Source organism: Daphnia pulicaria, chromosome 1 (assembly GCF_021234035.1).
Source record: "Daphnia pulicaria isolate SC F1-1A chromosome 1, SC_F0-13Bv2, whole genome shotgun sequence".
Classification (NCBI taxonomy): Eukaryota; Metazoa; Arthropoda; class Branchiopoda; order Diplostraca; family Daphniidae; genus Daphnia; species Daphnia pulicaria.
In genome coordinates, this window is record NC_060913.1 from 22,323,433 (window position 1) to 22,346,360 (window position 22,928).

Below are 22,928 nucleotides of genomic sequence, written 5' to 3' on the forward strand. Positions count from 1 at the left end.
CGATTATTTTTTCCTAACGTTATACTGATGCTTCCACTCAGGATCGAACTGAGGACCTTCAGCGTGTGAAGCCGACGTGATAACCTCTACACTATGGAAGCCCCACAATGTTTCTGCAACATTTTATTAGCGTTGGCCACACTAAAAAAAATGTAATGTTTGGTTTGCCTGTTGAACTTGACGAGTGTGTCGTTAACCAATCACCATGCCTCTGTGGCGCAATTGGCTAGCGCGTTCGGCTGTTAACCGGAAGGCTGGTGGTTCGATCCCACCCAGGGGCGCATGGTGAATGAATACTGTTGTTTTAATTCAATTTCTTCGCCTCATGACTCCTTTAACCAACTAAAGCGTCCAATGAAGAGCGCACACTCGCGATATGGCTTCTTTTACTGATGACTGTTAAATCTACTGAACATTTGCAGCGTAGGGTGCACGCTCATGATGTTCTTCCTCTGTTCGGAGCTACTGTTCCACGTTCAGGTGTTATCTATATAGATCCCCCTCCGGTGTTTATGGAATTCTTCCCCATCCAGAGCAAGTCATTTCTCATTTCCCTAAAACAACAGTCATTGACGTTTGGCTACAGAAGACGTCTCTTCGGGGTTATAGCACCTTTTTCAACAACCACAGTCATCATTGATTTCCCGCTTTCTGTTGACTTCCTCCGGATACAGCATTGCGAATATCTTCACATTGTCATTATGTAGATTTCATTTTTCAATGTTAACACGTTTGAAAAGTACACTTTTCTCTTACGTTCACTACTGTACCTTACTGTATACTACTGTATACTCTATCAAATAATTAGGTTCCAAGCAAGCGGTTGGGTCATACAAACCCCTAACACTTCATTCCAGATACCAGGTGATTAGTGCCTGTAACCCTCTGAATTGGTTCTGTAACCCTCTGGTTCCAACACTCAGTGCGTAGCACTCCTGAGGGTGGGTGGGTGGGACAATTTCACGTGTTTCCCCGGCCGGGACTTGCTTGTGAATAGTTGTCTGCTACAGTGTTGGAAACACTGTTGCCAGATAGTCTTATATAAGACTATATGGTTACAACCATTCACTTCATAGAAAAGTGATCACTTTTCAATGTTAACACGTTTGAAAAGTACACTTTTCTCTTACGTTCACTACTGTACCTTACTGTATACTACTGTATACTCTATCAAATAATTAGGTTCCAAGCAAGCGGTTGGGTCATAAAAACCCCTAACACTTCATTCCAGATACCAGGTGATTAGTGCCTGTAACCCTCTGAAATAAAAGTGGCAAGCAAATGGAACTAAATTGAGGCAATCGATTTGGTATGATGCCTATATGAGAATAAAAAACATATACGAGGCAACGTCGGTCTTAAAGTACCATCGGCTGCTGTTATTTCGTGAGCGGTATTGTCCAAATCTGTAGTATAGAAAATGGAGAGCCAAAGTCTAGATATCGTGTCAACTGCCCAGGGTCAGAAATCCGAGTTGTCTTTGGGTCTTGAAGCCGCTCAGCATTATCTGTCGAAATCCGTACGAAGCTCAACAAAGCAGCAGGTATTCCTTCGTTCATTACTTATAGTGGTATGCCAGTGAAAACATGCTTCCCTTCGATCCCATAGTACGACCGCGTGTACGGAATCTGGCGTGATTTTTGCTGCCGAAACCAAGTACCAGAGTTTGGGGTTGGTCATGAGCATTTGGCCGCTTGTCTATCCCTCGTGATGATGCGGGACCAGTCCTATTCCAAGGTTGTTATGCTGAGTGCTGCCATTGCTAATGAGCATCGGATTCGTATGCTGCCGTCGCCGACAACTCATGAAACAATATCCACTTTGTTTCGTGGGTTTCGTAATGAACACCCACAGACTCGTGCTGCCAAATTGCCAATTACTGAAGAAATTCTGGACAAGATGTATGCCCACCTCTACCAAACTCAACATGGAAGAGACGGACTGCGGGCGTCTGTTGTTCTCTGGAGAACAGTATGGACGAGGATCTCGATGGAGTATCACACTCTCGGAAGGTTTAGCGACATCGTCAAGCTTTGTAGAAAAGACGTCAACTACGTCACGGACCCTTCGCCCCATCTGAGGATTTTATTCAAAGGTGGGAAGAACGACCAGTATACCGAGGGTGGTGAGCGTGTAGTAGCCTCAAATCCAGACGTTAAACGCTTTCCTGTTCAGCTTACGTTGAACTATTTCCGATTCCTTGGCCTTTCCTACGATGGTTATCTCGTTCCTTTGTGTACTGCCAAAAATTCCCCAAATCCTGCCAAATCTGTACCGTACAGTGGGGCTTTGACTGACCTGAAGAAGTTGATGAACTTGTTGGGTTACGACGAGATACTCTACGGTGAGCATTCTGGAAAGAGAGGTGGAGCGACTACAGCAGCAGCTCATGGAGCTACTGACAAACAGCTGAAACGTCTGGGAGGGTGGCGTTCCGATGCAATGCCCGCCAAATATGTTGATCTCTCCATCCCAAGTCGTCTCTCTATGTCGGAGTTGTTGCAAAAGAAAGTTTGAGTTGTACAAATAATAATTAAGGTAACTGGCAGTCTTTGTCACATTCGCCGTTTCGTCATTTATTTAATCGAAACATTGTTTGGTCCTACAGACGTGAGTCAAAACAAAGTTGAAGAAATTCAAATTTGGTTTTCCCTGCAAATGGAGAATGTGGATTGTAAGTTCCTTGAATGATGAAAGGCCATGTAGTTAAAAGGCCACAGAAGTCTGCCTTCATTGTTAAAGATTTCCACCCAGTAATCCGCCGTTTTCCATTTCGGTACGAACAAAATTCCAGTAGTTCTTGAAGTCTTTAATCGTCTAACAATTCTGATGATCTCCTGTATTGGTGGACAGATCCAAGCCACTTCGTCATCCCACGAATGGGAAAAAGCGTCAATGCCTGACGTACCAGGGCAAAAGAAATTGGAATAGAAACGTTGGCATTTTGAATTGCGGTCGGAAGCGAATAGATCGATGGTGAATTTAAATCTTGTCCTGTTCCTTTGGAAAGTTTGGTCATCGACTTGCCAATTGTCCGTGTCAGTCGTCTTTTAACCATCGTCTGCTATCTTAATTCGGGGGTCGTCTCGTAGTAGATGGATTGGGATAATTCTGGTGTTAAGTCTCTTGCAACGAATCATTATTTGAAAAACATCCTTTTGGATGTGACGTTTTCCCGATCCTTTTGTCAAAAAAGTCACCAAGTTTTGGCTGTCAGTGAGCCAATAGATGTTGGTGGCCTTGGTGGTGAACGTGCCTGTTTGTTCATAATATTCCATTGTTTTTGCGACAGCCAGTAGTTCTCGTTGACCGGAAGACAACATTCTTTCGTCTTTGTTTAAAATTCCACGGAAATAAAGGTGATCTCCTTTAATTGAGTAGGCACAGGTTGCATATCCGGACGCGTCGCTGGCCCAGATTTTTTCTTCGTTTGTACGCACATGATTAGCGACGAAACTAGATTTCATGAATGAACTGGGAAGTCCGATGATGGACAGGACAGAAATTTCAGTAGCCGCCGATCGAATGAGGGAATTGTTAAATTCTGAGCAATTGTCGACGAAGAATTGTAAGCCGTCTTGAGCTTCTTTACTCATCACCAACGACGAATTCCATCCTCTCCGTTGTGTGGCCTCCTCTAAAACTGCGTAAGAAGCTCTGGCTGCTATTACAACTATCGGCCCTAGTGCCGGTTCCGTTGCTACTATTTTCCCGATAGTTCCGGCTAATTCTTTGGCTGGAAACGATTTTGATCCGTGTGAGATCGTCTCCGAAACTTGTTGTAGTATGCGTTGTTTCTTGGCTTCCTGAAGACGGACTGTCATGCTGGCAGTGTCGATAATGAATCCGAGGTATTCCTTGGACTGGTTAGCATCTCCGTCTTTGTCGGATTTTTCGACTTCCAGTATCCATCCCGAAGATTTTAGAACTTTGTAGACGAACGTACGTTGATCTTCTGCTTTGCACTTTGTTTCTGCGACGATCCTGCCGTCGTCCAGATAAATTGAATGTCGAATCCCCTTTTCGTGAATATAGGCGTTCACAGGTTTGAAGAGCTTTGTCAGACAGTGTACAGCTGAGGACAGTCCGAAGGGAAGGTATAAGAAGACAAAATACTGTTTACCACCGTCTGGTTTTGGTATGGCAGCACCTAAATACTTTGTTTGTGACGGGTGAATCCGGACGTGATGGTAGGCCGCCTTGAGATCGTACGTCACTTGGAAGTCCCCTTCTCTTGTTATCTCCAACGACCTCCGAAGATGGGAGAGCACAACTTTTTGTTCCTTTACATACAAGTTGACACATCTGGACCCGTCCCAACAGAGTCTGTTTTTGGTTATACCGTCTCGGCCGAATTTCTTTGATACCGTTAAAGGAGATACGCAGAGCGGCTTCTTGTCTCTGAACTCAATAACTCCACGTTTTTGAAGTTCAGCGACCGCTTGAATAACAAAAGGCATATCTTGCAGAGCCGATTTTTTGTTGGCCTCCTCGTAAGCTGGAGGTGATTCAACGAAAGGGATTACATATCCCTGGGTTAATACGTCCATAACCCATTCACCGGCCTGTAGGTCATTCTGCCAGAAAGCCCTGACATCTTCTGAATGGATTGAACCAGGATAGAACTCTATCACAGGAGTGCTCTTTTGTTGAGCAAAACTCTCGTCTGGCCTCGGGCTGTCTGCCTCAGCAACATGCTGTCCAGTGTCAGAGGCACCAGTGTCTACCAGTTCACTGCAGTAGTTGAACACAATTAATAAAAAATTCCGTATAAGTCTCCTGTACAACACATTTATTGTTTATTGACTCATTAGTAGTAGACAGCGGAATGTTTACTTGTGTTGCTTTGGACATTGTTTGAAAAAATGTCCCGGTTGCCCGCAGAGATGACATTTGAATTCCGACTTGTCTGGTCGTTTTCCGTCTCTCGTGTTCCCACCTTGACCTCCGTGTCCATAGCCACCACCACCGTGTCCATGGCCACCACGTCCGGTAGATTGGTAGGGTCCATGATCCGATCGGCTTAAAGAGTAGTCGCCGTGGTAGGATGCGCCACCTTTGTAGCGTTTTGATCGGCTACCGTGTCTCTCTTTTTCTCTCTCACGTTCACGTTTCTCGCGGTCCATCTTCTTCTCCCGCTCTTCCAACACCTTTGCCAGTTCCGGGTCCAGGAACTCACCAGCCTTTCGTCGTGCAAGCTTGTCGGCAGTTTCTTGATCGTATTTGCGCCACACTTGTAGTAAAAAGAGGCGATCTCGCATGGATTCATCCGATTTTCGGAACTCGGCAAGAGTATTCATGGCTGCTTGTTTCGTGACGCCGGCGGGCATTGTATTAATCAAGGCTATTGATGTAAGGATTCCATTTTGAAGAGGCAGCAGGGTCTTTTGTGTAGTTTCCAGTTGCTGCAATAGACAAACAAATAACAGTTGTTGTCATTGGGGAATTCCATATTTACAGTAAACAAGCATCTTATGACTAAAGATCTTGGCTATATCCTATGATCGGATAGAAACGTTTCTCAGAGATTGGATCGGTGGTGTTTCTCTCTTGGCTCATGTCTGGTTACATGCAGTCCGACTGTTGGTGTAATTCTCTCAAACCATGGCTGTGTACATGCGTTTAATTCCCGGCCCATGTCTGGTTACATGCAGCTTTAGTTTAAAAAGATCGGTTGAAAACAACGTCGAAGTATCTGTCAATTACTGTAACCCATGGCCGAATACATGCGGTCGGTCCTGGCTCATGTCTGATTACATGCAGCTCACAGGTTAAAAAAGAATCGATGGAAAACATCGTCAAAGTAATCTACAATTACTGCAACCCATGGCTGAATACATGCGGTTGAGTCTTGGCTCATGTCTATAACATGCAGCACAATTAGTGAAAGGATAAATGGAATCATAACCACAAATTATTCGATTTTCTCAGACATAACGTTCGTTAAGCACGTTAGGTTCTGACATTTTTCGGCAACGGGCCCATGTTGGCTAATTAAAGCACCGGCGGAGAGGTAATGCTTTTCTCGATCTACATTAAAAAATTTGAATTTATTTGACGCCACTTGCCTATCCGGCGTTGGTTAAATTGAACTTAGTTGCTGAAAATAAAGGTAAAAGATACAGCAGCCAAACAAACGACAATGCAATACTCATGACTGGGACATGCAATATGAAATATTACGTCGTCGTGTCGTCGTTGTTGGCTAAAATTTTAATAAATTTTAATTGGCTCATGACTGGTTACATGCAGCCTATCATGTCCCGTCAGTGACATACAATTCTTCCAGGTGAACGATTTGCATTTAAAAATCTTATTACCTCACGGAGAACTTTTTCACGATCCGGAACGGCCTCGATGAATCCCGCCGATCTAGCTCTGGCAGTGGCCAAATCTTCTGCCGTGAGAGTTTTCCAGTCCTTTGGGAAAAAGGGTTTCGCCATAGTAGCACTTTTTCTTCGAATTCAATGTCAAGTTAATCCAAGTATGTTGATTTTCACTAAATTGAAGGACTGTAACACAATTTCACGTGTTTCCCCGACCGGGACTTGCTTGTGAATAGTAGTCTGCTACAGTGTTGGAAACACTGTTGCCAGATAGTCTTATATAAGACTATATGGTTACAACCATTCACTTCATAGAAAAGTGATCACTTTCACAAGAAACATGAATGCTTGGCTTTTTCAAAAAACCAAAATGTGCTTTTTTGATAGTCTTTCTAAAAATACATTGTCCTTTTTCCACCCAGGATCGAACTGAGGACCTTCAGCGTGTGAAGCCGACGTGATAACCACTACACTATGGAAACTACAATCCGCTATAGAATTATTCTGGAATGATTACAAAATTCTAACGATCGTCTCCCAACTTCTAACTTTCATCTGCAATTATTTGCAAATAAATGACGCCCAACGGGGGGCTCGAACCCCCGACCCTGAGATTAAGAGTCTCATGCTCTACCGACTGAGCTAGCCAGGCTTACCATTGCGCTCTATTCCAATGTAATGAACCAAGTCTTATTGACGACATTTTTTCCTTTCAAGGAACCGTGAGATAACTTTTACTATGATTGGTTGGTTGTCTGTGTGTAGTTTCCAGATGTCTACTTGTTCTAGTCTAGTTGTCATTAAGATAAGATACATTACAAGTTATTAATTCCATTTCATTTCCTTTTCTCCTACGATTATATTTTCCTAACGTTATACTGATGCTTCCACTCAGGATCGAACTGAGGACCTTCAGCGTGTGAAGCCGACGTGATAACCTCTACACTATGGAAGCCCCACAATGTTTCTGCAACATTTTATTAGCGTTGGCCACACTAAAAAAATGTAATGTTTGGTTTGCCTGTTGAACTTGACGAGTGTGTCGTTAACCCTTTTTCGACTGACGGGACGTTTCTTTTTCGACCGCTTTCAGTAGGGTCTGGTGGGACCTCGCCCACAGACACGAGAGATTTCAAATCGGCTAAATTCATTCCTATCAAAGCTGATATCTCGAAATCCATCCTACAGAATTGAATTGCCTTACAACGATAAATTAATTGACCTACCGTCTTTCAATGATAAAAAGGAGGAGAAATTAAAACGAGTATTTCTCGTGTTTTACCGAGTTTTCGGTGACGGGACATTTCTGGCCCGTCAGGCGGCTCTGATCGAAGTCTACACGAGAACCTTCGATCTGGACTGTCGGGACATATAAGTCTCCGCCAGATATGTCCCTCCAGGCGGCTGCAATTTTATCAAAAGCCCGGCCAGATTTGAACCACCAGGTGGTTGGGCACTTTTTCAAGTATTGATCAGTGGTGAGCTCCTAGTGTAACGTGCACTGGGATGATCTGAAATTCGGTTCATTTCGATAGTAGGATCATTTCAGGAGTCAGAATTAGTGATGCCGCGCTCAGTAGATATTTGATAAAAGGGAACCAACCACCCTGGTTAGAGATGTCAGAAATTGTGAGGTTTTATTTGTGTTCCTCATTAAAAAAAAACAAAGAAGTAGAGCTGACCAGCCAGGCAGGCGCGGTCGAAAGAAATGGGATCGAGCGATGGTTGGATAGATATCGAAGGGAAGGCGAAAGAAGCGAAGAGTTAGCGCGAAATTTCTTTAGTAGCTTTGACGCAAAAACTTTGGTATCGACGGGGAGCTTTGGGAAATGGAACGAAGACGCAGAATGGGAAGTTGTCCGATTCGGCGTTAGTTGTAGTTTCATTTCCATCGTAAGTGAGCTCCTTTCCGACCATCAATTGGTTTTATTTTGATTCCGCACGGGCATATATGAGTTCGAGAGCATGGCGGGTGAAAGAAATGAATTCGAAGTTGTGTTTGGATGGGAAGCTCTGTTGGAATGGGTCAAAAACGAAGAATCAGAAGTGTCCGATTCAAAGTTACTAGTTTCATTCCTTGTGGCCAGAGCTCCTGAACCTACCCGCCGCTTCAAATGAATTCAGTTTCGATTCCGTTGCGTCGCTTCTCGGTCTTATAGTACCCACCTGTCTACGGCCGGAAGATATAAATCCGAACCGAAAGATTATGAGAGAGACGAGGGTATCGACCCGCGAAAGCAATTTTACCCTAGGAAGTCTCGAAAGTCGGTTGCTTAATCAGGAAGTGAATACCTGATGGTGATGGTATTATTAATTCTTCCTTGATTACCGATGGAACAGCAAAGCGAAAGATTGGAGACGAAAAGAGGAGAGTTCATCCCCAATTCGAATCTTAGTAGTTTTCATCTTTCGTGTTCTACTCACCGGTCCAAGATCGTGGAATTCCACTTCTGTACACAGTTCGCGTAATGGTTTTAAATGATGGATATGGTCGAAGCGGTCGGTGAATGGTTCGAATCAGAGACGAAAGCGTTTTGGCAGATAACTCCTAACACGTTTATTTGGGCTGGTCCCCGTGCCCATTGCAGTACCGGGCGAATGCGCCAGGCGCCGAGTCTTGAAAAATCGAACCTTGCCAAGTCCCGACGACGGGGTAGTGACGTCGTTGCCGGGACTTGGATGAATGCGAGCTTGTGGAAGACAAAATAATAGACGAACGGTGCAATTCATCCTGCTGAACTTTTTGTTCGAATACTGATGAAACTTAAAAACCTAGTAATCTTTCCAATACAAGAGTAACTCCGATTCATTTGCCCGATTGCCGGGTTTTGGGCCGCCTAGAAATGATCCTGATTCAACCAGAAATCTTTCCGGATTTATAGTGCCCGTTGGGTGGTCAGCAATGCCTCTTGTCTTGTCTTTTCTGTGCGTTGATCACAAATGTGCGGCAATCTGCGGCAGATGTGAAAACCGCTGGATAAGATGAGAAACAAACCCCGTATTATTGAATGTGCATGCATGTCCCAGCATGAGGAGACCGTCGAACCAAATAAAATTGGATCCTTTTGGCCAATATAGAAGCCTTGAATAAACATGGCAATAAAAAATAAAGTCCTAAGAGTTTTTTGGAAGTGGCGTAGAGACGAATGTCTCGTGAATTGGCTCCTAATTTAACCTAGAGCCGGGTGCAAATTCGATTAAGCCAGAGCAGACTGGCCGGTTAGAGATGTCAGAAATTCAAAGTTCAGATATGTCAGAAATATATTGGACAACACGGATGAAAGAAAAATGAAGGGGTGGTTGTAATGAATTCCCCTGGGAATTAGCGAAAACAGAACGGGAAGTGTCAGTTCTAAATAGTTTTTTTCCAGGCGGTATTTTTATTCCGTTCCGGTTCGTGTAATCGAATGAAATGAATTTGAAGCCGGTGGTTGGATAGATATCGAAGGGAAGGCGAAAGAGGCGAAAAGGAAAGCGCGAAATTTCTTTAGTAGCTTCGACGCAAAAACTTTGGTATCGATGGGGAGCTTTGGGAAATGGAACGAAGACGCAGAATGGGAAGTTGTCCGGTTCGGCGTTAGTTGTAGTTTCATTTCCACCGTAGCTGAGCTCCTTTCCGCCCGACGCTCCTTATTTATTTTATTCCTATCTGGGTGCCGCGCGACTTAAGTGTCCGCGATGCCTCAAATACAAATAAAAAAAGGGTTCAAGTGAATTTGAAGCCGGTGGTTGGATAGATATCGAAGGGAAGGCGAAAGAGGCGAAAAGGAAAGCGCGAAATTTCTTTAGTAGCTTCGACGCAAAAACTTTGGTATCGATGGGGAGCTTTGGGAAATGGAACGAAGACGCAGAATGGGAAGTTGTCCGGTTCGGCGTTAGTTGTAGTTTCATTTCCACCGTAGCTGAGCTCCTTTCCGCCCGACGCTCCTTATTTATTTTATTCCTATCTGGGTGCCGCGCGACTTAAGTGTCCGCGATGCCTCAAATACAAATAAAAAAAGGGTTCAAGTGAATTTGAAGCCGGTGGTTGGATAGATATCGAAGGGAAGGCGAAAGAGGCGAAAAGGAAAGCGCGAAATTTCTTTAGTAGCTTCGACGCAAAAACTTTGGTATCGACGGGGAGCTTTGGGAAATGGAACGAAGACGCAGAATGGGAAGTTGTCCGGTTCGGCGTTAGTTGTAGTTTCATTTCCATCGTAGCTGAGCTCCTTTCCGCCCGACGCTCCTTATTTATTTTTATTCCTATCTGGGTGCCGCGCGACTTAAGTGTCCGCGATTCCTCAAATACAAATAAAAAAAAGGGTTCAAGTGAATTTGAAGCCGGTGGTTGGATAGATATCGAAGGGAAGGCGAAAGAGGCGAAAAGGAAAGCGCGAAATTTCTTTAGTAGCTTCGACGCAAAAACTTTGGTATCGATGGGGAGCTTTGGGAAATGGAACGAAGACGCAGAATGGGAAGTTGTCCGGTTCGGCGTTAGTTGTAGTTTCATTTCCATCGTAGCTGAGCTCCTTTCCGCCCGACGCTCCTTATTTATTTTTATTCCTATCTGGGTGCTGCGCGACTTAAGTGTCCGCGATTCCTCAAATACAAATAAAAAAAGGGTTCAAGTGAATTTGAAGCCGGTGGTTGGATAGATATCGAAGGGAAGGCGAAAGAGGCGAAAAGGAAAGCGCGAAATTTCTTTAGTAGCTTCGACGCAAAAACTTTGGTATCGATGGGGAGCTTTGGGAAATGGAACGAAGACGCAGAATGGGAAGTTGTCCGGTTCGGCGTTAGTTGTAGTTTCATTTCCACCGTAGCTCTTCGAGGCGTCTTCGAGGCGCTATTAGTGCCCGTGTAATTAAATTTTACACAAAGCCTCTTGTACTTTCTTATCCGTGCGTTGATTACTGCTGTCTCGTGAGGAAACTCCGAAAGGCGGTGAAAGGCGCTGGATAAGAATCAGCCCCGGTAACTCCTGCATGTGCATGCTTTTCCCCTGCATGATAAAATAAGACCGTCGTATAAGGCTTAGGACGTAAGGCAATTCGTTATCCTTTTGCCGAATTCACAAAGACTAATCGTGCCTTTTTTTTCGATTCTGTATTTTCAGATTGATTAAAAATGGCGAAAAATAAAAAAAAGAGAGACCCAAGATATACTAAGTCGAGAGCCGTGAAAAATTCAGCCAAGAATGCCGCCGCCGCAGCTGTATTAAAAAGGAGGCAGCTGAAAGAAGAAAGAGAACGTTTAGCTGGAGATCAAGAGCCGGTAATCAATTTTGATACTGTACCGGAGGCTCAAGATCAGGAGGAGGAGGCGGTTGCCGTCGAGGAGCCGGTCGAGGAGCCGGTCGAGGAGCCGGTCGAGGAGCCGGTCAAGGAGCCGGTTGAGAAGCCGGATGAGGAGCCTGGTCAGGAGTTGGTTGCTTCGCAGCGGCCGGAACTTGATCAGGATCCGGAAATAGAGGATGAACAATCTGCCTCAGAGGATGATGAACAAAAAGCTGGGACAGAAGAAGAGGAGCCGGTGGTAGAGCCATTAACCCCGAAAGACGTTACAGTTCAACTTGAACGATTGGAACTATCACCGGCGACGCTTCAAAGACTCAAAAGAGTTCAAAAAGCGAAAAAAAGAAAGGAACGTGAAGACAGTTCAAAGAGTGGCTCCTCCCCACCAAAACGAACCAGAAGTCAGACCCGAAGACCAACTAGTGCAGGGTCTTCTTCTGAAACGGCCGATCCCGATGGTGAAGTAACACGGCACTACACAGGGAAAAAGGTCGGTCTCACGAACGCGACTTTGAGGTGTCGTGGGCCTCGCGTTCTTACAGCGCATCCGTTCCGGCTGGCCAAAAAAACGAACTCAGATTCGGCCAAGCTGAACATGCAAAAGAAGGCCGATGCCAAAAAAGTCGCCCAACATAAAGCCGTCAACCGGAATTGGAAAGAATGCAAAGTCTGGGGCGACGTTGGGAGACAATCACGGGCTGATGATGATTCACCGAGGCCTCAGTTCCAGGAAAGGGCAATTCAGTTTGCACCCCTAGAAGAACCAGGCCCCGTGTTGAGTCAATTCAGTCGTTTTTCGAGTCCCCTCGGAGTTTTCAAGACGATGCTTGGTGGTGAGGACACTTTGTACCTTCTTCGGGAGGCAACAAATGACTACATCGCTGAATTCTGGAATTCAAGGAAGACGCCACCGTCTCGAAAAGTGGGTGGCAAGCCTGAAGGCAGGTTAATCGGCCCGCGGTTGCCTGCTGGAGGTTTTGTCACAGACCACGAACTTATAGCCTTCTTTGGCATACAGTTCTTGATCGGATATCACCGTCTGCCCGAGCTGTCGATGTTCTGGGAGCAGCAACCAGACACTGGTCTCGGGCTCGGAATAATTCAACAGGCCATGACTCGCGAGCGATTCAAATTCATTTCTAAACACATAGCTTGCGCAAGCCCATGGGATGATGTTGACCCTAATTCTGACGACCCGGATCAGGAGCCAGAGCGACCGGATCCTATCCGTAAGATCCGTCCTCTGGTCAAAAGACTCAATGAAAGCTATCATGTGTGTAGAAAGCCTCCTAGGGGTCAGAGCATCGACGAGTCTATGGTCAAATACAAAGGCCGCTCAATGCTGAGGCAGACGATGAAGAACAAACCGATCAAGTCTGGTTTCAAAATTTGGAGCCGCTGTTGCCTTCGTGGGTATACCTATAAGTTTGAGATCTATCAAGGAGCTCGCTTTGGGGAAAAGCAAAAAAGATCTCGTAATAACGAGGCGGTGGAGAGAGTTGTCGTTGATCTTTGTCAACCCCTGACAGATCAAGGTTTCGTAGTGGCCTTTGACCGGTTCTTTACGAGCATTGCCCTCCTGGACAAGCTCCGCGAGAATGGTGTCAACGCCGTTGGAACGATTCTTCCAAGTCGGGTCAACCAACCCATCATGACGAAGAATGAGTCGAACCTGCGGCCGGACGAATTTGCAGCCAAGTTCGGTGGTGAGCCCGGAACATGCCGAAAGGGAATCTTCGTATGGAGAGACACTAAGGCGTTTCGGGTCGCTTCCAACTATCACGGCTCAGATATTGTCAAGGTCAGGAGAAAGCAGCGTGATGGTTCGTTCCGATCCAAGTCTTGTCCAAAGGCTATTGACGATTACGTCAATAACATGGGCGGTGTAGACACGGCGAACCAGCTGCGTTCTTACTACGAGAGAGACCGTAAAGCCAAAAAATGGTGGCACCGTCTCTTATACTCTCTCTTGGAGACATGTCTGGTGAACAGCTGGATATGCTTCAATGATATGGTGAGATCACAGATGGCGGAAATTAAAACTTTAAACACACAATAATTTCCGTTTTTTTCTTGACTTAGGTCGAGGAAAATTATCTGGAGGCTTACGAAGTTCAGATGCCATTTCTCGAGTTCAAACGGAACGTCACGATGGGTCTTTTGTCCCACGCCCTGAACGAAAATAAAACCAAAGCTGGTCGAGCCGGGCGAATGATGCCAACCATACACCCTTCCGCTGAACCAGGAGCAAAGCGGCGGAAAAGTCGACTGAGTGTAAGGGACGACATTCGATTAACTTGTGTGGGCAACCATCTACCCATCTTTGGGGAGGCGAGAGGCAGGTGCGAGTGGTGCCAGGCAACGACACCCAAAAAATTGGAATCAAGACCATTCTCAAAGTGCAAACAATGTAATGTGTTTTTGTGCCTCGGGAAGAAGAGGAATTGCTTTGTCGAGTTTCACGATGATAATTACACATCTGAGGATGCTTCGCTGGACGAGGTGGAAGCTGTCTATTCCGCTTCGGAGGAATCAGACGGCCAAGCTTCTGACCATGAGCCAACCAACAAGGAGTGTTCTTCTTCATCCGCTGATGCCGACGAGCTAGAATATTCTAACCGACGTGAAGGCTATATGATTGATGATTATGATGATTTCCAACAATAAATTTGTGTTTTTTCTTACGTCCTTGTGCATTTTTACTCGAAAGTGCGGCTACTTGCCAGAGTGGTGTCCGACAAAGGATCTGACTGACTTTTCTAATTAGAGATCCTATTCCTTTTCATAAGGAGCCGTCGACTGGAAAGACCCCTGGTCGATGGTAAAGACCTCAACGTCAGGCGGGGCGCCTTTCATTCTGCCAGGTGAATGAGAGTCAAGCCCGCCTGACGGGACACAAGAGGCACATTAAACGGCAAAAGTCTCTCGGGACAAATATGACGAAAAAAACTCGAGCCGTCTGTCGGGACAAAAATTTGAACAAGTGGTAGTTGCATGCAACTGTCGGGACAAATTTTTTGTCCCGCTAGACGGCTCGAGTCGAAAAAAGTGTCTCTTTTTAGAGACCATGTCCGCCTGAAGGGACATTCCTGTCGGGACAACGGTGGCCGAAACGCGGTTAGGCCGGAAAAAATCGGATATTCCGAATTTTTTTTTAATGAGTGGTCTTAGGACCACTCAATGATATTTCGATCGAGCATTCAATCGAATCCGACCATCGGTTTTGTGGCGGTTGATAAAGGGTTAACCAATCACCATGCCTCTGTGGCGCAATTGGCTAGCGCGTTCGGCTGTTAACCGGAAGGCTGGTGGTTCTTACTTTCACAACTTGTTCATATAGCTCATGTACTCCCTTGCAACAAAACCCAAGCCCTTCTCCTCCAACAAAAATGCAACAAATTTCTTTGGGCACAACGAAGAGAGCACCCACCCCTAAATGTTTTGATCCGCCCCCGACTCCAAGGTGGACTTGGAGTCACCTTACTTTTTCAATTCTTCCAATCCCTTTTCACCCGTCAAATCTTTAAATCTTTAATCCATCCCGAGGCTATTGAGAGAGCTGCAGCCGTTTATTGGTTGGGTCCACACCTCAAGAATCTCCTTCAACAAATCATCCAGCCCAGATTTAATGCAACCCATTCATCACATCCATACTTCACCACCGCACTTTCAACCATCACCGATCTACTTAAAGCTGGCATCTTCACATCGTCAACCGTATCCAATCACCGAGCCACCTACAATCACCTGATCGCTAACCTTGGGCAACCAGGGAGAACCGAAGTTGCGAAACCAGACCTCGACTGGGCTTCCATCTGGCGTTGGGTGGCCAAAATGAAAGGAAGAAACGCTGAACTGGTCTGGGATTTCAACCATAATCAGCTCCCTACCAAAATGCGCCTCACAAGCCTCAGACTTTCTAGAAATGACCAATGTCCTCTATGCAATGGCGGCCAAGAAACTGACGACCATCTTATGTTACTATGTTCTGAGAAAGTTCACATCAGTTTATGGCTCCGAATTCAACTAACGAAACTTGGATGTCAAAAACCACTCAAATCAACAATAAATGGAGACATTGGAAATGGCCCCAATAAAGAGAAAATACTGCCACTCATCCAATCCTACATCATCACCGTCTGGACCGCCCGCAGCCAAAACCTCACCCCAGCCATAAACGAAATACAGTCTCTCTGGTCAAGCCTCCTTCTTTCAAAAAATTCTCCCCAGATGTCACCTCCTAATCCTTAACTATTCTTTCTCAAAATTCTCCACAAATTTCGTCTTATCTTTATACAACATTTTTCTCTCATTACAATTATAATTTCTTGGATCCCCCCCCAGATGTCGTATTGTTAAATTCCACATTTTTTTTAACTAAAATCATTTGTCCTCAATCATTTCGTCTCGTCTCGAAATGTTTTCTTTTTCTCTTTGTAATGTTTCTCCTTGGCCACAGCAAGTCACTTATGTCACAAATCTCGTAAATGCCCCAAGTATCTGTAAAGAAATTTTAATTTTAATTGTGACAATAAATCGTTTAAATATTAAAAAAAAACCGGAAGGCTGGTGGTTCGATCCCACCCAGGGGCGCATGGTGAATGAATACTGTTGTTTTAATTCAATTTCTTCGCCTCATGACTCCTTTAACCAACTAAAGCGTCCAATGAAGAGCGCACACTCGCGATATGGCTTCTTTTACTGATAACTGTTAAATCTACTGAACATTTGCAGCGTAGGGTGCACGCTCATGATGTTCTTCCTCTGTTCGGAGCTACTGTTCCAGGTTCAGGTGTAATCTATATAGATTCCCCTCCGGTGTTTATGGAATTCTTCCCCATCCAGAGCAAGTCATTTCTCATTTCCCTAAAACAACAGTCATTGACGTTTGGCTACAGAAGACGTCTCTTCGGGGTTATAGCACCTTTTTCAACAACCACAGTCATCATTGATTTCCCGCTTTCTGTTGACTTCCTCCGGATACAGCATTGCGAATATCTTCACATTGTCATAATGTAGATTTCATTTTCACAAGAAACATGAATGCTTGGCTTTTTCAAAAAACCAAAATGTGCTTTTTTGATAGTCTTTCTAAAAATACATTGTCCTGTTTCCACCCAGGATCGAACTGAGGACCTTCAGCGTGTTAGGCCGACGTGATAACCACTACACTATGGAAACTACAATCCGCTATAGAATTATTCTGGAATGATTACAAAATTCTAACGATCGTCTCCCAACTTCTAACTTTCATCTGCAATTATTTGCAAATAAATGACGCCCAACGGGGGGCTCGATCCCCCGACCCTGAGATTGAGAGTCTCATGCTCTACCGACTGAGCTAGCCAGGCTTACCATTGCGCTCTATTCCAATGTAATGAACCAAGTCTTATTGACGACATTTTTTCCTTTCAAGGAACCGTGAGATAACTTTTACTATGATTGGTTGGTTGTCTGTGTGTAGTTTCCAGATGTCTACTTGTTCTAGTCTAGTTGTCTATCTTTCTTTCTTTTCTTTCTTTTCTTTCTTTCTTTTCTTCTACTGCTCTTCTATCTACTTCTTCTACTGCTTCTTCTATCTTTCTTCTTCTTCTTCTTCTACTGCTTCTACTTTCTACTTCTTCTACTACTCTATAAACCGCGGGCGTGGGTAGGTGACCTTGGGTTGTCTGTGATTCGGTGTGTTTGTTTGTTTGTTTGTTTGTCCCAACCGAGGTCCAGAGTCGTTTGTCTGTATCGGCGAGCCGCAACCAGTGGCGAAAGTTTTTTCGAATTGACTACTAAGCGAGGCGATATACACGTCAACTTTCCTCACCGTTTGTCCGTTTGCGCGCGCCTTTCTCGCCACACACACACGGGCTCGAACCGTTTGTGTTTTTTTTTTTTTTTTTTTTTGGGACAGGGGGGGGGAGAGGGGGGAGAGGGGGGGAGAGGGGGGTAGAATTTGTTAGTAGTCGGGTAGGGTTTTTTTTCCATCGGTTGTATGTCGATGTCCTCTATTAGATTCGAGTGTACTACTTGGGGTTTGAACCATGGTCGGAGAGGTGCTTCCGCCGCACATCCGATTGGGATGGCATTGTCGCACACACTCTAACCACTACACTATCAGAACTGATATTCATATCGAGTTGGAATTTGGACAGATGGTTGGTGTTGTTGTTGCGCTTCCAGTGTTTCGTGCGCGGCGCGCGCCGTTTGTCTTGGACATGTATTTTTACATCCAATTTCCTCTATAGAATTCCATCTTTCTAATGGTGTATTGGTTAGCGTGCACTGCTACCATGCGAGAGGTCCGAGGTTCGATCCCGGTACAAGGCATTGTTATGAATTGTTAATTTGTAAACTTCAATTTTCAATTTAGAAATTGGTGTCTATCGGGATTTGAACCTGAAAACTCACGCATGGTAAGCGAACTCGCTAACCACTTGCCCACCAATTGATATTCAAGGATGATTTCATTGAAGTGTGGTTTCAAACATCTCTGCATCTCGCGTTGCGAATGACACACAGGTGAGCGCGACGCGACGCACCTTATCTCTACGACATATTTCTAGATCCCGTTACTTACTTAGAAATCCATATCTCTCTTGGTGTATTGGTTAGCGTGCTCGGCTAACATGCGAGAGGGTTGAGGTTCGATGCCGGATCAAGGCGCTGTTTATATTTATTAATTTGCAACGTTTTATTTGCAGAAATTGGAGTGTTTATCGGGATTTGAACCCGAACACTCACGCATGGTCAGCGAACTTGCTAACCACTTGATCACTATTTCATGTTTTACCTTTTATCTTATTGACAAGTTGTTTCAAACATGTCTGCGTCTCGCGTCAAGTCGCTGATGACGCACAGGTGAGCGCGACGCGACGCACCGTGTGTCTAAGACGTATTTTTACATCACATTTCCTCTATTTACATCATCTCCTAATAGTGTATTGGTTAGCGTGCTTGGCTAACATGCGAGAGGTCCGAGGTTCGATCCCGGGTCAAGGAGCAGTTATGAATTGTTAATTTACAATGTACAATTTTTTCAATTTAGTAATTGGTGTCTATCTGGATTTGAACCTGAAAACTCACGCATGGTAAGCGAACTCGCTAACCACTTGACCACCAATTCATATTAATCAATGAGCTCATTTAAGAGTAGTTTCAAACATTTTGGCGTCTCGCGTTACACACGTCGCGTAGATCTTGCCTCACACAGGTGAGCGCGACGTTACGCACCGTATCTGTAAGACATATTTTTACATCCAATTCCCTCTGTAAAATTTATCTCTCTTATAGTGTATTGGTTAGCGTGCTAGGCTAACATGTGGGAGGTCCGAGGTTCGATCCCAGGATGTGTTAAGGATAATTAATTTGCAATGATCAATGATCAATTTAGAAATTGGAGTGCCAATCGGGATTTGAACCCGAGTATTCACGGATGGTAAGCGAACTAGCTAACCACTTGACCACCAATTGATATTTTTTCTTCGATCTTATTGACAAGTTCTTTCAAACATACCTGCGTCTCGCGTCACGTTGCTCATGACGCACTGGTGAGCGCGACGTGACGCACCGTGTCTTTAAGATATATTTTTACATCCAATTCCCTATACTGATTCAATCTCTATAATGGTCTATTGATAGCGTTCTCGACTACGAAGAGAGAGGACCGAAGTTCGTTCCCGGGTCATTTCGCTGTTATGAATTATTAATTTGCAATGTTCAAGTTTTTCAATTAAGAAATTAGTGGCTATCAGGATTTGAACCCGAGTACTCACGCATGGGAAGCTAACTTGCTAACCACTTGACCACCAATTAATATTTGGCTTTGATCTTATTGACAAGTTCTTTCAAAGATATCTGCGTCTCGCGTCACGTCGCTCATGACGCACAGGTGAGCGCGACGTGACGCACCGGATCTCTTAGACATATTGTTAGATCCCATTCCCTACGACATATTTTTACATCCATTCTCTACGTTGAGCTTCATCTCTATAATGGTGTATTGGTTAGCGTCTACTGTTACCATGCGAGAGGTCCGAGGTTCGATCCCGGTCAAAGTCAACTTTATTTAATGTTAACACGAATTAATTTAGAAATTAGGATTATATCGATATTATATCGAGTCACGTTGCTCATCGAGCAGACGATGGTAATCATTGTTGTTTACAACAACTGACACGTCAAATTTTGTCTCGAGTAATTGATTTCTTCGATTTTGATTTCTCGATTGCGATTGATTTCATACTCCAAACTGTGTAAATTCGAGACAAATTGGGTAAGTCAAACTGGTGTATCAAATAGATACAGTGTAAATATACAATTCTTTCATCATTTGTCAAACGTAAATATTTGTGATTGACTTATGTTTTGACTTACATGTAACAAGACAAAAAGTTTGACGAATTGGTGACTTCATCGACTCTTTTCAAACTTTCAGCCAAATAAAGCAATAAACTTAATTGCCAGGTGACTTATATAGATTACATTTATCTCAATTGCAACAAATTCAACTGTTTCATGTTTTGCATTCTAGATTTCTCGGCCTGTTGTGTATATAATCACAGTGACTGTGTTTCTACTTCAAGCCTGCGACTGGCATCTGGATTTTCATAGCCAGGTACAAGTATTGCTATTTTATTTCATTTCAATTACAAAAAAAAGATGATGAAAATATTTGTTTAATTCACCAGTTTGTAGTGTACTATCGAAAGGACTGCATTCCCTTCTTCGAGCCCATGACTGGCATCAGGATTATCATAGTCAGGTAAGATTTTTCAGTTCACTTTTATCCATTTGAACAAGCCCATGGTTTGAATCTTTGCTACGAACTCATAAGTCATTGTCTTCGACGATTTTCTTCTAATAATTATCCGCTCTCGGTGTAGTGGTTAGCGTGTTGGATTTCAAACACTGGGGTTAATGGTTCGGTTCTTGATAACAGTACCTAAATTAACGATGGTGAAAATTGTTGTAGTTACCAAACGCGACCCTTTGAATTGTTTTTGAACACTCGAGTTCTTATACGTGTATGTAATTTGCATTTTAATTTTCAGCCTGTAGTGTACAATCGAGGTTAGTGCCTGCCTTCCTCACTTGCGGCCCATGACTGGCATCAGGAATTTAATTGTCAGGTACAAACATTGCAGTTTATTTCATTCCAATTAAAAACAGTAGGATTAAATTATATTTTAACATTCATTAGCCTGTAGTGTATTATCGAAAGGACTGCATTCCCTTCTTCGAGCCCATGACTGGCATCAGGATTATCATAGTCAGGTAAGATTTTTCAGTTCACTTTTATCCATTCGAACAAGCCCATGGTATGAATCTTTGCCACGAACTCATAAGTGATTGTCTTCGACGATTTTCTTCCAATATTCATCCGCTCTTGGTATAGTGGTTAGCGTGTTGGATTTCAATCACTGGGGTTAATGGTTCGGTTCTCGATGACAGCACATAATTTAACGATGGTGAAAATTGTTGTATGTGCTACCAATCACGACCATTTGAATTGTTTTTGAACACTCGAGTTCTTATACGTGTATGGATTTTGCATTTTAATTTTCAGCCTGTAGTGTACAATCGAGGTGAGTGCCTGCCTTCCTCACTTGCGGCCCATGACTGGCATCAGGAATTTAATTGTCAGGTACAAACATTACCGTTTATTTCATTGCAATTAAAAACAGTAGGATTAAATTATATTTTACCTTCATTAGCCTGTAGTGTATTATCGAAAGGACTGCATTTCCTTCTTCGAGCCCATGACTGGCCTCAGGATTATCATAGTCAGGTAAGATTTTTCAGTTCTCTTTTATCCATTTGAACAAGCCCATGGCATGAATCTTTGCTACGAACTCATAAGTGATTCTCTTCGACGACTTTCTTCCACTTTTCACCCGCTCTTGGTGTAGTGGTTAGCGTATTGGATTTCAAACACTACGATTAATGGTTCGGTTCTCGATGACAGCACATAAATTATTGATGGTGAAAAATTGTTGCACGTGTTAGCAATTACGACCATGTGAATTATGTTTTGTATTAATTTTGAACACTCGAATTCTTATACGTGTATGTATTTTGCAATTTGTTTTTCAGCCTGTAGTTTACAATCGAATTGAGTGCCTTCCTCACTTTCGACCTACGACTGGCATCAGGAATTTAATTGTCAGGTACACTTTTTGTCGATTCCATTTATTTTAATGAAAACAATTAGCTTTCACAAATATTTTCATTCACCAGCCTGTAGTGTTCCGTCGAAGTTACTCCGTTTCTCGCTTCCAGCCAACGACCGGCATCAGGACTTTAATTGTCAGGTAAATTGTTTTTATTGTACCTTTTTTCCATTAGAACATGTTTATAGCACGTTTTATTACCTGCTATAAAATTGGTAGTTGATAACTTTAGAACTTTTTTGCCAAAAATTATTCTAAGTTGGTGTAATGGTTAACGTTCTAGCACGGTAATCTCGATCAACAGAGGCTCTGTGTTCAACTCTCGGGCGGTGTGTTTTAATTTAGAAAGAATGTTGGTCGATAATTGAAATTTATGTTAGTGGTTTGCTATGTTTTTGACTGTGTCCAATGCTCAACAAAAGAGACAGAGTTCAATTCAGTAGCTCTAGGTTACTATTTTTTTGTCGTCGAATCGCCGACCAATTTGTACCCAAACATGGTGTAGTGGTTATCACCTTCGGTTCCTAATCCAGTGGTCAAATGTTCGAATCTACTTCCAATCAAATTCGTTTTGGGTCTTTGTGAAGAATTTCGTTATTCTGTTGAACTTTGATTAAGTTGGCAATTGTTTATCATGTACTTCCTTAAAAAAAAAAAAAGAAACCAGAAATCGCCAGGTAACGGTGATTTTGTCGTCGATTTACTACATTTTTGTATCGAAACGTGGCGTTGTGGTTAGTGTGTTCGATTTCAAACGCACAGGTTGATGGTTCAAGTCTGGTATCATAAAATAAACTTAATAAAAAATATAAACCAATAAAAAATGTGCGCGTCAGTTACTGAACTTGGATAAGATGTTTGCAATTTTTTACTGATAAAAGCTTTTATTTTGCATTAAATAGCCTGTAATGCATCGAATTTGTGACCAGATCTTCAAGTTGCCATTCACTTCCGCTCCGAGATGTCTTCCAGCTTACTTCTAACTTCCTACGGCATCAGGACACTCATTGCTCAAGTAAAGTACTTTCCGAATTCCAACAATTTAAAGTCCGTAGCATGTTTTTATTAGCCTGCTAAAGACTTATTAGTTGTGGTGTCCGACGGTTTTCAGCCAATTTGTGCTGGTCTTGGTATAAAGGTTAGCATTTTGGCTTTTAACAGTCACAATTGCG

At 43.6% G+C, this 22,928-nt stretch overlaps 1 long non-coding RNA gene and 7 other non-coding genes across 8 annotated transcripts; 2 read left to right on the forward strand and 6 right to left on the reverse strand.

Moving 5' to 3' along the window:
* Positions 1 to 28: 28 nt before the first annotated feature.
* Positions 29 to 101, reverse strand: Trnav-cac. The gene has a single exon. It is a non-coding gene; the product is annotated as a tRNA-Val (tRNA).
* Positions 102 to 207: 106 nt separating this feature from the next.
* On the forward strand, positions 208 to 281 carry Trnan-guu. Its single transcript has one exon. It is a non-coding gene; the product is annotated as a tRNA-Asn (tRNA).
* A 6,454-nt stretch (positions 282 to 6,735) lies between these two features.
* On the reverse strand, positions 6,736 to 6,808 carry Trnav-cac. Its single transcript has one exon. It is a non-coding gene; the product is annotated as a tRNA-Val (tRNA).
* A 97-nt stretch (positions 6,809 to 6,905) lies between these two features.
* Positions 6,906 to 6,978, reverse strand: Trnak-cuu. Its single transcript has one exon. It is a non-coding gene; the product is annotated as a tRNA-Lys (tRNA).
* A 230-nt stretch (positions 6,979 to 7,208) lies between these two features.
* Positions 7,209 to 7,281, reverse strand: Trnav-cac. The gene has a single exon. It is a non-coding gene; the product is annotated as a tRNA-Val (tRNA).
* Positions 7,282 to 16,704: 9,423 nt separating this feature from the next.
* On the reverse strand, positions 16,705 to 16,777 carry Trnav-aac. The gene has a single exon. It is a non-coding gene; the product is annotated as a tRNA-Val (tRNA).
* A 97-nt stretch (positions 16,778 to 16,874) lies between these two features.
* Trnae-cuc lies at positions 16,875 to 16,947 on the reverse strand. Its single transcript has one exon. It is a non-coding gene; the product is annotated as a tRNA-Glu (tRNA).
* A 3,171-nt stretch (positions 16,948 to 20,118) lies between these two features.
* LOC124338242 lies at positions 20,119 to 22,734 on the forward strand. The gene is made up of 9 exons (XR_006917702.1): positions 20,119 to 20,201; positions 20,275 to 20,348; positions 20,638 to 20,715; positions 20,787 to 20,860; positions 21,153 to 21,230; positions 21,301 to 21,374; positions 21,680 to 21,753; positions 21,824 to 21,897; positions 22,659 to 22,734. It is a non-coding gene; the product is annotated as an uncharacterized LOC124338242 (long non-coding RNA).
* The last annotated feature ends 194 nt before the right edge of the window (positions 22,735 to 22,928 follow it).